General features: G+C 41.6%; 1 long non-coding RNA gene across 1 annotated transcript in view; it reads right to left on the reverse strand.

Annotated features, from left to right (window-relative positions):
- Window positions 1-14,141, reverse strand: part of LOC147998015 (uncharacterized) — a 268,242-nt gene that overhangs the window by 238,544 nt on the left and 15,557 nt on the right. Inside the window, exon 2 of the long non-coding RNA XR_015647439.1 lies at window positions 5,040-5,107. This is a non-coding gene — a long non-coding RNA (uncharacterized LOC147998015). The remainder of the gene's footprint in view (window positions 1-5,039; window positions 5,108-14,141) is intronic.

Consider the following 14,141-nt stretch of genomic DNA (forward strand, 5'->3'; position numbering starts at 1 on the left):
GCTTTGATGAATATGAGGTCTCCTTCCTTATCTTTTTAGATCACTTTTGGCTGAAAGTCGATTTTATTTGATATTAGAAAGACTACTCCAGTTTGCTTCTTCACACAATTTGCTTGGAAAGTTGTTTTCCAGCTTTTCACTCTGAGGTAATGTCTGTCTTTTTCTCTGAGCAGTGTTCCCTGTAGTGCAAAATGCTGGGTCCTCATTCAATATCCAGTTTGTTATCTGTGTCCTTTTATTGGGGAATAGAGTTCCTTGATATTTAGAGTTATTTAGGAATAGTGATGGTTGCTTTCTGTTATTTTCGTAATTTGAGGTTAGTTTGTGTTTGTGTGCTTCTCTTCTCTGTTTTGGTGCGAAAAGTTTAATTTCTTTCCTTATCTATGGTTTTACTTGCCCCCATGTGTTGGACTTTGCCATTTATTATCCTTTGTAGGACTGGATATGTAGAACAATATTGTATATATTTGGTTTTGTCTTGGAATATCTTGGTTTCTCTATCTATGTTAATTGACAGTTTTTCAGGACACATTAACATGGGCTGGCATTTGTTTCTTTTAGGATATGTGTGACATCTGTCAAGGCTGTTCTAGCTTCAATAGACTCTGATGAGAAGTCTGGTGTAATTCTGATAGGTTTGCCTTTATATGTTATTTGACCTTTTCCCTTACTGCTTTTAAGATTTTTGTTTGTTTTTTGCATTTGGTTTTTTTTTCTCAATTATGTGAGGGGAGGATTTTATTTTCTGGTCCAATCTATTTAGAGTTCTTTAGGCTTCTTATCTGTTCATGGGCATCTCTTTCTTTAGGTTACGGAGTTTTCTACTATGATTTTGTTGAAGATATTACTGTCCCTAGATGCTAGCAGTCTTCACTCTCTTCTATACCTGTGATCCTTAGCTTTGAGCTTCTTATTGTTTCCTGGATTTCCTGTATGTTTTGGGCTAGGAGCTTTTTCTGTTTTACATTTTCTTTGACAGTTGTGTGAATGTTTTCTATGGAATCTTCTGCTCCTGAGATTCTGTCCTCTATCTCTTGTATCCTGTTTGTGATTCATGCATCTATGACTACTGGTCTCTACCCTTGGTTTTCATTCTCAGGGTTGTCTCCCTTCCTGCTTTCTTTATTGTTTCTATTTCGATTTTTACTCCTGGATGGTTTTGTTTAATTCCTTCTCCTGTTTTGTTGTTTTTCCAGTAGTTCTTTAAGGTATTTTTGTATTTCCTCTTTAAGGGATTCTAGTTGTTTACTTCTGTTGTCCTGTATTTTATTAAAGGATTTATTTATGACCTTCTTATCATCCTAAATTGTCATGATAAAATGAGATTTTAAATCTAGATTTTCATTTTCTGGTGTGTTTGAATATCCAGTGTTTGCTTTGGTGGGAGAATTGGTCTCTGATGAGCCAAAGCATTCTTCATTTCTGTTGCTTGCTTTCCTGTGCTCTCCTCTCACCATCAGGTTGTCTCTGGAGTTAGCTTGCCTAATTCTTTCTGACAGGGGCTTGACCATCCTGTAGTCTCATTTGTCACGACTGCTGTAGACTTGTTTTCCTGTTTTCTTTTAGCCAGTTACGGGAACAGAGTATTCTGCTCTCAGTCGAGTAGTTTCTCCTGTCCACTGGCTTTCAGTCCTGTGGTTAGGAACAAGCAGGACCTTCACCTATTTCTCCTAGATTCCTCTGTGGGAGTGTTGTACAGATGGCCCAAGGGGTTTTCCTGTTGAGTCAGGAATCTGGGCAGAGAATAGTCTCCTCTGGTTTACCAGGAGTGTCTGCTCCTCTGAAATTCTAGTTCCCCCACCCTCAGGATTTGGATGAAAGAGCTGTTTGAACAGTTCAGTTCAGATCCAGGCACAGTCTGTAACATGGTGGTCCTGCAGCTTTACTCCTCCTATATTCCGGTGTCCAGGTGTCCAGAGGCACTATGAAGGATCCTCTTGGGCCAGAGATGTGGGCAACGTTGGTCAAAAGTTTCAGTCTCTCCTGCCCTGTAGTATCAGTATAGCCTGCAGTCCTGGGTGATCAGCTCTCTCTCCCACAGCATCTAGGAGCAGGGAGTTCTGGGTTAGGATCCACAAGGTTCAGGTGCAAACTGGAAACTGAACTGCCTGGTCCCAATGGAAATACGGTCTTTTTGTGTCCTGAGTCCATCAGGCAGGACAGTTGGAGCACAAATGTTGGTTTCTCCTCTCGTCTCAGGCCTGAAGTCACTCCTAGGGCATTTTCAGCTCTCCATGAGGGCAGCAACCATAACTGTCCTGGCCCTACTACTACTAGGTCCCTATGCACAGGAGGCCCAGATGGAGCTTGGTGGTTTTATTTCCTGAGTCAGGAATGTGAGCAGAGTTCTCAGGGGTTTATGTTCCTCTGATGGTCTAAGTATTTTCCACCCCACAGGAGATTTGGGTGTAGGATGAGGTTTGGACCAGTTCAGGTCAAAGTGCAGTTTGGACTGCAGGGCTCCTGCAGCATGACTGCTCCTATATTCATGTGTCCAAAGACACTCTGCAGTTTTCCTCTTTGGCTAGGAATGTGGGCACAATTGGGCAGAAGTGGCAGTCTCTGCTTCACTGAGGTGTCATATTGCCCACAATTCTGGGTGATCAGCTCTCTGTCCAAAAGTGTTTCCAAATGATTTTCAAATGTTCATTCCCTATCCTACAGGTCTCCAATCTTTCCAATTCTCCTCCAAAGTGTATCTTTGGAGGCCCTCCTGGTCAAGGGGAGGTACAACAGGACCCATCAGACAAAGAGGGCTGTAAAACTTCTTCTCTTAAAGGTAATCTCAGTGATTTCTCATATTCCACAAATGGAATAAGTCCTGCCCCCTCTCCATGGGAGACTTAAATACCTTCCACAGCTTCTAAAGCAGGGCAGAGAGCTATGTCCACTCATAACGACAGTCAAAGATGTCCCCCATCTCCAAGGAAGTTCTTTATGATCTGCTTCGGGTAAAGAGAGTTTGAAACCTGATCCTGCTGACAAAGGGGATTTCACTACTTCCCTATTAAACAAAGAGGATCTTTAAAATCCTCCACTATTAAAAAAATGGGCTTAAATCAGCTCTTATGTTCCAAGGGCGACAAAATGCAGTCACAATTCCCCAAGTGAACCTCATAATAAACATACCAGCCCAAGCAGAGACAAAGCATTCTGCATGTACACCATTAGATCAAGGATCATTGCCAGTTTCAGAAGGGACTTTTGAGAGTTCCACACCCACGCAAGATGTGGTAAAAAATTTTGAGTCCACCCAAGGGACTCGAATGCCTTTGGCATATAAAAAATGTGACCTAGCACCCTCACCATCACCCCCAGAACTTCCAATGTCCCTATACAACAGAGAATTATTCAAATACCGTTTACCACCCAAAACAAGCCTACTGACTTTTCATCAGGCACAAAAGAGCCAAGTTTATCACAACACACAGTCAATGAGCCATACAAACGCCATATTAATACAATGTGCAGAGGAGATAAATCATCTCCTACCTACGCAAGGTACTCTAGGTCATTCTTTCAAAAAAGGAGAGGCTCCAAAATTTTCCCGATATACATCAGAGATGCTAGAATTTCCCAAAACTGAGCAGGAGTCTCTGAGTAGTACTCTATCTCATAAAGAGTCTGTGGAATGAAAATATCTACTAAAGGAGTTCTACCCACAGCCTCATCTAGAGAAACGTCTTGTGGATGTGACACATGTACAAAAGATGTTCTAGGACATATTCCTTCTGTAGAGAAGGTTATGGATCAAGCATATGTGAACGTGGAGTAGGGGAACATGATAGGCAAACACCAGTGTCTGTACCATCCTCGACATCTGAGGAAAGTGATTCCTTGGATTCCATTTGTGTAAAAGAATGCATACGACCTCCGCAAACTTCACAGGAGGCTATGGGAACTTCCTTATCGACTCAAGATCAGCCATCTTCCCCAACTACAGAAGATGGTACACTCTTCCAAGTATGCATAAAGGGTTTCCAGTCCTACTTTATACCCACAATCAGTCCCAGGCTCTGATTTTACCTAATACCTCAAAGGCTCTGGATTTTACCTAAACTTCTAAAGGGGCCTTCGAACCTGTTTTGCCTGTCAAGGAGGCTAGGGAACCTGACACTTCTATATGAAAGTCTGTTTCTTCTTCTCCAGCAGAAGAAATCTTTTCTTGGAACTTCCTCAATTACACAACAATATCTAGAAACATCTTTATCTGTTCATGAGGCTCTCAGCCACCTCACATATGTCCATGATGCTCTAGGAGAGGTCACATCTTCAGAGGTAGCTCTAATACCTAAACCCCATTCTGACGTCAGTCAGGATTTCTAAACATATACATGGTACATTAAGACCTTCCTCACCTGAGAAGGATATCTTAGGATCTACTACATCTGAACAGCATGCTTTACAACTACCTCATGTACCCAAGTAGATTTTTTTCACATGTCCTCTCTGGAGAGAAATAGTCGACATTCTCCCTCTACAAAAATGTGCTACAGGCATCCAGTTTCTAGAAACAAAGGGTTAAGATTTGTTCCTTCTGATGGAGTCTTGAGAAATTTCTCCTCTAAGGAAGACAGTTTCAACCTTCCCCCTTCTGCCAAAAGGGATCTTGTGACTTCTCCTGCAAAAGAGACACCAAAATCTACAACTACTCCTTAGGTGAGTCCCACACCTTCTCTATCTGTCCAAAGGGCCTTGGAATATTCAAAAAATGACGAAGGAAATGTGTAAAGTTACCAATGCTCTCAAGGGAATGCTGGACATCCCATGTCGTCCAAAGATGCTCAAAGTGATTTTTCATTGTGCAAATTAGACTTAAAAAATGCAAAACTTTTTTTTTTATATTTCCAAAGGTCTGAGGGAAAGTCCACATCGAAAAAAAATCATTCGGACCTTATGCAATCATTAGGCCAAGTATATCAGAAAAATTCCATGTCTTCTAAAACATCTAAAAATCAATCTGGCTCTAGCACTCTTCCTGGGAAACATGTACCATAAGCCATACAATCCCCAGGACAATTGAATCTAAAAAGGGGTACCTAGAAACTTTACCATCTTCCCAAATTTCTTTAGGATTTTAAGCAACTTCTCCAAGAGCTCGGTGCACCTAGAAAACAAAAGAACTAAAGTCATCTTCCCAGGGAATTTTCCCAAGAACCACATATTTCTTCTTTTATGTTATACCAAGAAAGAGGGCCAGGTTCCTTCTCCCCATCTCTGATGTCTTCATCCTATTCTTTCTCCCTCCCAAATGGATCTTTACTCTGAAAAGAGGCCAATTAGTAAACCATAGATATAAGGAAGGAATATCTGAGAGGCAGTGGCTGTCAAGACAACACTTATGACATCACAGAAGAAGCTACGCCTCTCCAGGATACAAGAGATTTTTCAGAGAGGGCCTAATGATGATGTCACTGAGAACTGCCATGGCCTACCTGCTGAACAGATCTCCTTACAATGACAAGATTCAGGGGTGCCGTGTCCAGTAGTGTCTCCTGTGATACAGTAGAAACCTTTTTATCCTACATCTCTCTAAAGCTACAGACTTCTCTCTGCTTCATTAGTGATTACATTCTCTGAATGAACAAAGTCAGTCAGGGGCTGGGCATGGGTAGAAAAGATCTAGGAACATGGAGAGTAGGAGATCCTTTTGGAGATTAATTTTATTCCCAGGTACAATCCTCTGACATAAAGTTCAATTCCCTAAGTGTCCTCGTTTTCCAAGTTCCAGTATTTTCCCTACAGACCTTTAATTGAATGAATATTGTACTACATTTCCTGATTGTACATTCATTGATAGGGGACATTACATATGATCCTGCATGTGTACTAAAAATTTTAATTATTCCAATTCCATTTTATGCAATAAATTTGAATACACAAGGGGACCAGCTATAGAGTGAATATAATAGTGTAAATATTGTGTATGTCCTTCAAATGATGAACTCCCAAATCCTTATTTTATCCATAAATAACCAGACATTAGTTAAGCAAAGGACAACATGGACTATATAATGCGGTTTTGTAGTTCTATTAGATATCAGTTCTCTAATATCAACCTTCCTGTGTTCCCAGGGAAAGACTTGTGGTTTTTGGATGTTTTACCATGAATCTTTACCAGGATAAACATCAGTTTCTGGGTGATGGTCAGCTAGAAGAATGGCTTGAGGTCCAGTGAAACCTCAACTTCCATAGGTTATAAGAACAGGATGGAGTCTATTTGGCCTTGTCATTTGTGGATCCTATATTCTTGACCTAGTTACACAGAATCCAAGTAAATATTCCATCAAAATTCTTAGTAGTAGGAGCTTCCAAAGAATATATATATATATATATATATATATATATATATATATATATATATATATATATATAATCAAGCACCAAAACTAGATAGGATTGTTGAAGCTAAGAAGCTCATGCTGCCAGGAACTGGACATAGATCTTTCATGAGAGCCACAGCCAGAGCATGTCAAATACAGAAGTGAATGCTAGTGGCAAACCAGGGAACTGAAAATGAACCTCATGTTTGTAGATGTTTAGAAAAGATTACAAGAGCTGAATGGACTTTCAACCCCCATACGAACAACAATTCAACTAAGCAGAGCTTTCTGGTACTAAACCAATATTCAAAGACTGTGTATAAACAGGCCTATGGCTCCAAATGCATAGGTAGAAGAGGATGGCCTTTTTGGGCCCCAATGGAAGGAGAAACCCTTGCTCCTCCTTAGGTTTGCCTCCCATTTCACGGGAATGTCAAAGGGCAGTAAGAGGGGTTATGGAAGAAGGTTAGTGGGACTGTTTAGGGATCTCATGGACAGGAACCAGGGAAATAATATTTGAAATGTAAATATAAAAATATCCAATTAGAAAAAGCAATAAACATTGCTAAAAAATGAGAGAAAAAAAAAGTTAACTGCCTGCTAATCACATCTATTGACTCAGAAATCTATAGGTGTAATTGTCAGGGAATATTGTCTGAATAATACAAGTGGAAAGACTGAGATGATGAAGACTCAACTAGAAACAATTCTCTCTCCCAGATATCAGTGACGGACCCAAACTGCACTACAGGAATCAAAAAAAGGAGGTGTGTACTCTGAGCTGAGGACACCATACTTGTCTTTCCCTTCTTCCTTAGGACCTTGCTCTTCTCAGAAAAATTATAAAACCCATGAGCTCTCAGGAAACAACTGGGCCTTTTCCAATACCTGGCTTTTGGAATAAAGAAATTAATGATTTAAACTCTCTGAATTCAAGGAACCATAGCAAGCAGGGATGTCCAGATGCTTCTGGGAGGCTCTCAGTTCCTGATTCCCATGTGTAGAGAGCTCAGATAAAGGCTATCTTTTCAGTAAACCCACTCAACCCTAATCAGGGCTCACTCAGTTTTCCAATGGACCAAGTATTTCTATCTTTTTTATACAAATACAGAAGACCAACTTTTTTCTCCCCATCACTGTTCTTTTTACCCTCTTTCTTCTCACTCCCAAATGGCTATTTACTTTGTATTAGAGGCCAATTAGTAAACCATAGAGTTACTGAAAGAATATCTGAGAGGCAGTTGCTGTCAGGACAAAACTTGTGACATCACAGATGAGGCTAGGGCTCTCCAGGTTACAAGAGATTTTTCAGGCATGGGCTAATGATGATGTAACTGAGAGCAACCATGGCCTAACTTCTGAGCACCTTTCCTTACATTGACCAGATTCGAGAGTGCCTTTTCCAGGAGTGTCTCCTGTGATACAGTGGAAAAATTTATGTACTCCATTTCTCTAAATCTAGAGACTTCTCTCTGCTTCACTTGTGGTTACATGTTCTGAATGGAGAAATTTAGACAGGGGCTTGGCATGGGTAGTAAAGATTTAGGAACATGGAGTGTAGTAGATTCCTCTAGAGAATATTTTTATTCTCTATGTCACAGTTTTTTTCCTGTGACATACAGTTCAATTTTCTAGGTTTTCTCTGTTTCCCAAACTCTAGTATTTTCCCTACAGACCTTTAATTTAATGAATATTGTATTTCCATTTCTTATTGTAAATTCCTTGAAAAGCGACTGTAGGCAGCTGCGACGTGCCCAGCCTCAAAGTTGGCAGTTGTTTCTGCATTCCACCCTCCTAATGGTGAGCTCTCCTTTCACTAAACTATTCCTTATTTGGCTATATGCCTGCCTGGCCTGCTGGCTTCTGCATAGTGACAGCATATCTGCATGACCCACGTGGCTTATTAGGATTGGGCAGTGCTAGCTATTTAAGTGAGGTGTGTGGGTTCCCTGGGGTCAGAAGATTGTATCAAAGTTCCTAAGTAAAACTGCATGAAGAAGATCTTCACTATTTGTGTCTTCCTTGCTGGTCAAGGTTGGACATGGCAAGTGGTGGCCTGTACGGGACCTCCTGATATCAGAACTTCATGCAGTCAGGGCAGCGCTGGAAAGTTCCCAAGGTAAGATGGGACCATAACGACCCTGGGATATAAGTGGCTATAAATATTCAGTGTAGTTACAAAGAAAGTACTCGGTAGCAGCGAACCGAAATTAGGAAGACGCTTGGTGAATTTATCCATAGCAGGGTAGAAAGATTTTGTCATGAGGACCTCACAGTCTCATCCAATTTTTCTGGCTCTTCAAGAGCTGTTTGAGCATAAGAAACTAAAAATAAAAAGGAGCATTAGTAGAGAGATTTTTGCGTGAATGGGATGTCATCGCCCCCTGGTTCGCAGTCTCTGGTAATCTTACTATGGAAGTTGGGAAAAATTAGGGAAAGACCTTGATTTTGCATGGGAACAGGGGACGCAAAGACCTGGGGTCCATCCAGTGTGGCCCTTAGTGCGTAGTTGTCTTGAGGATCAAAAATGTTGTCAGGCAACTATGGAGAAGGGGCAAGCTGCCCAAGAAATGCATCAAAATGAGAGGACAGAAAAGCAGGGAAGCGTAAAGGAGACCGACTCAGAAAAGACAGATACAGAGGAAGAAACAAACGAAACAGATTCAGAAAAAGAGTTACAAGAGTTGAGAGATCAAATGCGGAAACAGTCTCTAAGGAATAGACAGAACAAGAAAAGGAAAAAGCCTAAAATGGTGGAGGAACTTCCTGTGTGGTTCCCCTCAGGTGCTCCTCCCTGCAATGTTGTAGAGGGAGGAAGTAGAGTTTTGCGTGCAGGGAGCCCTCCTGTGGTGAACAACAGTACTGTGCATGTGCAGGCTTTGCACCTGGCATCAGTTGGCCAGTAATATGCTAATGAGGGAGCAGCACCATGCTAATGAGGTATTCATGCTCCGCCAATCCCCGAAGTACAATTAGCAAAGTCTCAGCTGCTGTCTATATAAGGCGAGCATTCTTGCTGCTTGAGGTCTCCCTGTCCCTGTTCAAGAGAGCTGTACAGTAAAGGCTTGTTCGCAGAAGAATCCTGTTGCCACACGTCGTTCTTGCTGGTGAGAAATTGGGCGCGTGACAAATGGGTAGTAAATTCTGCCCAGAAGAGTGGAAGCCAATCCACACAGAACTGCATCTGGTCTATCCAGTTTATGTGGATGATAATCAACAAAGGTATCATGAGCCTTTAGACTTTAAGGTGATCAAGTCCCTGTAAAATCAGTCAGGACATATCGCATTATGGCCTCATTTACCATAACTCAGGTTGAGGCCTTACACAGATTTTGCATGACTCCTAGTGATTGGAGTAAACTTCCTCTGGCCTGTCTTAGTCTGGGACAGTATTTGGACTGGAGAGCTTTTCTTATTGAGTTTGCCAATGAACAGGCTGCCGCTAACTTGGTATCGAGGGGGTGGGGGGAGGCTGCCTGGGATAGAGATATGCTGCTAGGTCAGGGACACTCTGCCAATGCTTAGACAGGGTATCCAGGACAGGTTTACCAGCAGATTAATGAGGTTTCAACAAATGCATGGAAATCCTTACCTAGAAAGGGAGAAGTGAGTAGAAACCTCATCAAGATCCTTCAAGGACCTATGGAGCCATTCTCTGACTTTGTAGCCCAATTAGTGGTAGCAGCAGGCAGAGACTTTGGCGACCCCTTTATGATTATGCCCTTAATTAAACACTTGGCCTATGAGCTTTGCACAAAGGAATGTCGAGCCGCTGTCACTCCTTACAAGAATAAGGGACTTGAAGCTTGGATCAAGGTCTGTAGAGATATAGGGGGATCTTTGACTAATGCTGGACTTGGAGCTGCTGTTATGCAGATGATGCAGAGAAAAGGAGGAAGCTCAGGAATGTGTGTTAAGTGTGATCAACAGGGGCACCTCAAAAGGCAATGTCCAGAAAGGAGAAGTCTTTTCAGTACAAGAAGTGGCCAATGACCAAGGCAAAAAGGTTGTGCCCCAAGTGCAAAAAGGGGAACCATTGCACTCATGAGTGCCACTCGGTAAAAGACATCAATGGGCAGCCTCTTAGCTCGGGTTTTGGTGGAGCAGGTCCAAAAAATGGACAGCCACGTCCACGACCCTAAGGCCCACAAATATATGTGCCAGTCGAGAATTAGGATGTAGAACAGAGTCACGAGAGATGGCCATCCCTTCGCCATCTGAGGGGCCAAGGAGAGCCACTAAAGGCTCTGCAGGACTAGACATCTGGTCCACTGCCAGACTCGTACTAACTCCTTGGATGGGTGTACAGTTGATAGAAACTGATTTTAAACGTCCCCTTGAACTTGGCACAGTACGGTTACTTATAGGAAAATCATCTACAGCTTTAAGAGGACTACATGTCCATCCAGGAGTTACTGACCCAGATTATACTGGGGTAGTCAAGAACATGGTAGAATCACTGAAAGGGATTACTGCCATTTCCCTTGGGGACAGAATAGCCCAACTATTACTTTGCCTAGGCTTCATGGAAGATTTGCAGCCCAGTCTAGAGGGAGAGGAGAGAATGGTTTCAGCTCCAACCTTACATTTCTAGCCTTGGGTTTAAACCAACACCCAGTAATGGAGCTAAGGGTAGAAGGAAAAAGGATCCTAGGACTGTTGGATACAGTGCCCAATAAAAGTATAATAGCTAAAAAGATTGGCCCTCTGGATGGCCAGTACAGGCCTCATATCAAAATGTCTCCATTAAGCATGAGCTCCTGATATGAGTGCAAGACAATTGAGTTGGAGAGATCAGGAAGGGCATTCGGGAGTTATGCAACCCTGTATGTTGGATTTGCCCATTTCCCTTTGAGGGAGAGATTTGCTGAAATATATGGGTTTCAAATTGAACACTAAGTATTCTGAAACTTCACAAAAAATTATGAAACATATGGGTTATATTCCCAGGAAGGGAATAGGGAAATACCTGCAGGGTAGGACTAACCCTATAACTGCCCAAAAGAGAGAAAAGGATCAGGACTTGGGTTTTTCCTTGGGGCTGCTGAGTAAGGGTTCCCATTACCTGGAAAACAGAGGAGCCATTGAGGGTTCTTCAGTGACTGCTTTCTTCTGAGAAGCTTGCCAAGCTAAAGCTGACTATGAAGCATATAAAACCATCAGTATCATATTGGAATACCCCAATATATGTGATATAAGAAGTCAGGGAATGATGATGCATAATTTACAATTTAATAATCAACAGTTGCAAATCATGAGCCCAGTGCAACGTGGGCTTCCTCTTTTATCCTGTCTGCCAGCCTGTTGACCTGCTGTACTGATTGATATAAAAGATTGCTTTTTCTTCATACCTCTTTGTCCAAGGGATAGTGAAAGATTTGCTTTTACTGTTCCATCATGCAAACATGAAGAACCTGATCAAAAATATGAGTGGGTAGTTATTCTACAGGGTATGCCAAATAGCCCTTCTATATGTCAATTTTTGTTGGCAACACCATCACCCCAATAAGACAGAAGTTTCATGCACCTCATATTATGGATGATATCCTTTTAACTGCAAAGAATGAAGAGATTTTAGATTTATCATGTGGAAATTTAGTTAAATTGCTAGAAGGTAGGGGATTATTGCCCCAGAAAAGGTACAAAAGGGCAATCTTGTAAATTATTTAAGAGCAAAATTAAGTCATTTATCATTATTCCCCAGGAGGATGAATGGAGGAAAGATAATCTTAATACTTAATGATTTTAAAAAATTATTAGGAGGTATTATTTGGGTCAGATGTTATTTAAATTTACCAAATTATGAATTAAAACCATTTTATAATACTTTAGTTGGGGATTCGGCCTTGGATTCTCATAGACAATTGACAGATGAAGCAAGGAGAGCTTTAAAGAAGGTTGAAAAAGGATTACAAGGCACAATTTTACATCGATGGAAGGAGGGTGCAGACATTGTGCTATGAATTCTAGCCACCTACATGCAGCCCACAGAATTGTTGTGCCAAGATGGCCCTCTGCTTTGTTTTTATCCCAAGGCTTCTCCAGCTAGATCAGTAGAGTATTATCCTACAGCAGTTACAGAATTAGGCCTGTATGGGATCCAAAAGTGCATACAATTTTTTGGTTTCCCTAATCTCGATCATAGTGCCCTATACAGGTCAGCAGATGAAGATCTTGTGTGGCACTGTGGGTGATTGTGCTATATTATGCTGTGGATTCCATGGAGAGATAGATAATCATTATCCAAAACATTCTTTGCTATCCTTCTTTAAAGAACATCCCATATTCTTTCTAAGGTTACTTCCAGTACTTCTATACAGGGGGCGCCAAACATTTTTACAGATGGATCCAAAAATGGCTGTGGAGCTTATATGATTAACCATCAAGAGCCAATTTTGTGTCAATATCATCCCAGCTCTCCACAAATAATTTAACTCAAGATTGTGCAGGAAGTGTATAAAAATTGTTCCTTTGCCTTTAATTTGCTCTCTGATTCATCATATTTGTTAATGCAGTTAAGATTTTAGAAGTGGTTAGCCCTATTAAAATTAGCAGCACGGTATGCCAGCTGCTGAGGGAACTTCAGGAATTGATCTGAAAAGAGGTCAAGATTTTTGTCTAACAATGAAATGATCTTGTGTATAGATGGACCCAAATGGAGTTCATCTTCTTAAGCTCATCATTGGATCAAGCTGGACAGTTTCATCAACAATTTCATGTGCCTACTAAGACCTTAGAACAGAAGTTTCATCTGTCTTGAGCAGGTGCTCGACAGATAGTTTTAGGATGTCAACAGTGTATCACTTTTCACGATTCCCCAGGTGTAGGGGTTAATCCTAGAGGCCTTTTGCCCCTAAAGATTTGGCAAATGGATGTAACTCACATATCTGGATTTGGGACTCTAAAATGCATTCATGTTTCTGTGGATACTTGTTCAGGTGTCATTCATGCTACCCCTATGAGTAGAGAAAAGCCACGCAATGTTATTGGACACTTCCTATAAGCCTGGGCTGTTTGGAAAAAGCCTTAACACTTAAAAACTGATAATGACCCAGCTTAAACTGCTATATCTTTCAAATCCTTTTGTAAACAGATGGATATGCAGTTGACCCATGGCCTGCCTTATAATCTCCAATGTCAAGGTATTGTTGAGCAAGCATATCGTACCTTGAAGGAATGCGTGATTAAAGAAATAGGGGGAATAGGCCATGGTAGAACCACCAGGGAACAGATATCCTTAGCCCCTTTTACTCTTAATTTTTTAATATTGGATTATGATGGCCTATCTGCCACTGACAGACATCAGTGTCGGGTGGGCATGTTGAAAGGTTACGTGAAATGGAAAGACGTGATCACTGGCTTATGACATTGGCCAGATCCCGTGTTGTCATGGGCAAGAGGGTCTCTTTGTGTGTTTCCTCAGGACCGGCAAGATCTGTTGTGGGTCGCTGAAAGATTGACCAGGAGGTACAACCAGAATGAAGATCCTGCTGCTGCTGACACTTCTTGGTGTGACCCAAATGGTGGTCCAAATGGAACCCCTGTGGGGGATACTATTGGTGTTCCGGAGACTCATGCCGATACGTCATGACTTTTAAATCCACTCATCTAATTTTTCTAAAAAGTTGTCAAGTTATCTTCTAGGAAATTGGACAGGAGAATTCGATTTCTTAATGGTTCAGCTATGTGCAGCCATCGTGACGGTGAACTCCACACGTGCATATGCTAGACTGGCTACGGGATTGTCATTTTGGATTGAGGCTGCTATGAATCATCTGAGGGAGTGGGAGGGTATGGGAACCCTAGTTGGATTCTTGC

This window comes from Rattus norvegicus, chromosome Y (genome assembly GCF_021556685.1).
Source record: "Rattus norvegicus strain SHRSP/BbbUtx chromosome Y, alternate assembly SHRSP_T2T, whole genome shotgun sequence".
NCBI lineage: Eukaryota > Metazoa > Chordata > Mammalia > Rodentia > Muridae > Rattus > Rattus norvegicus.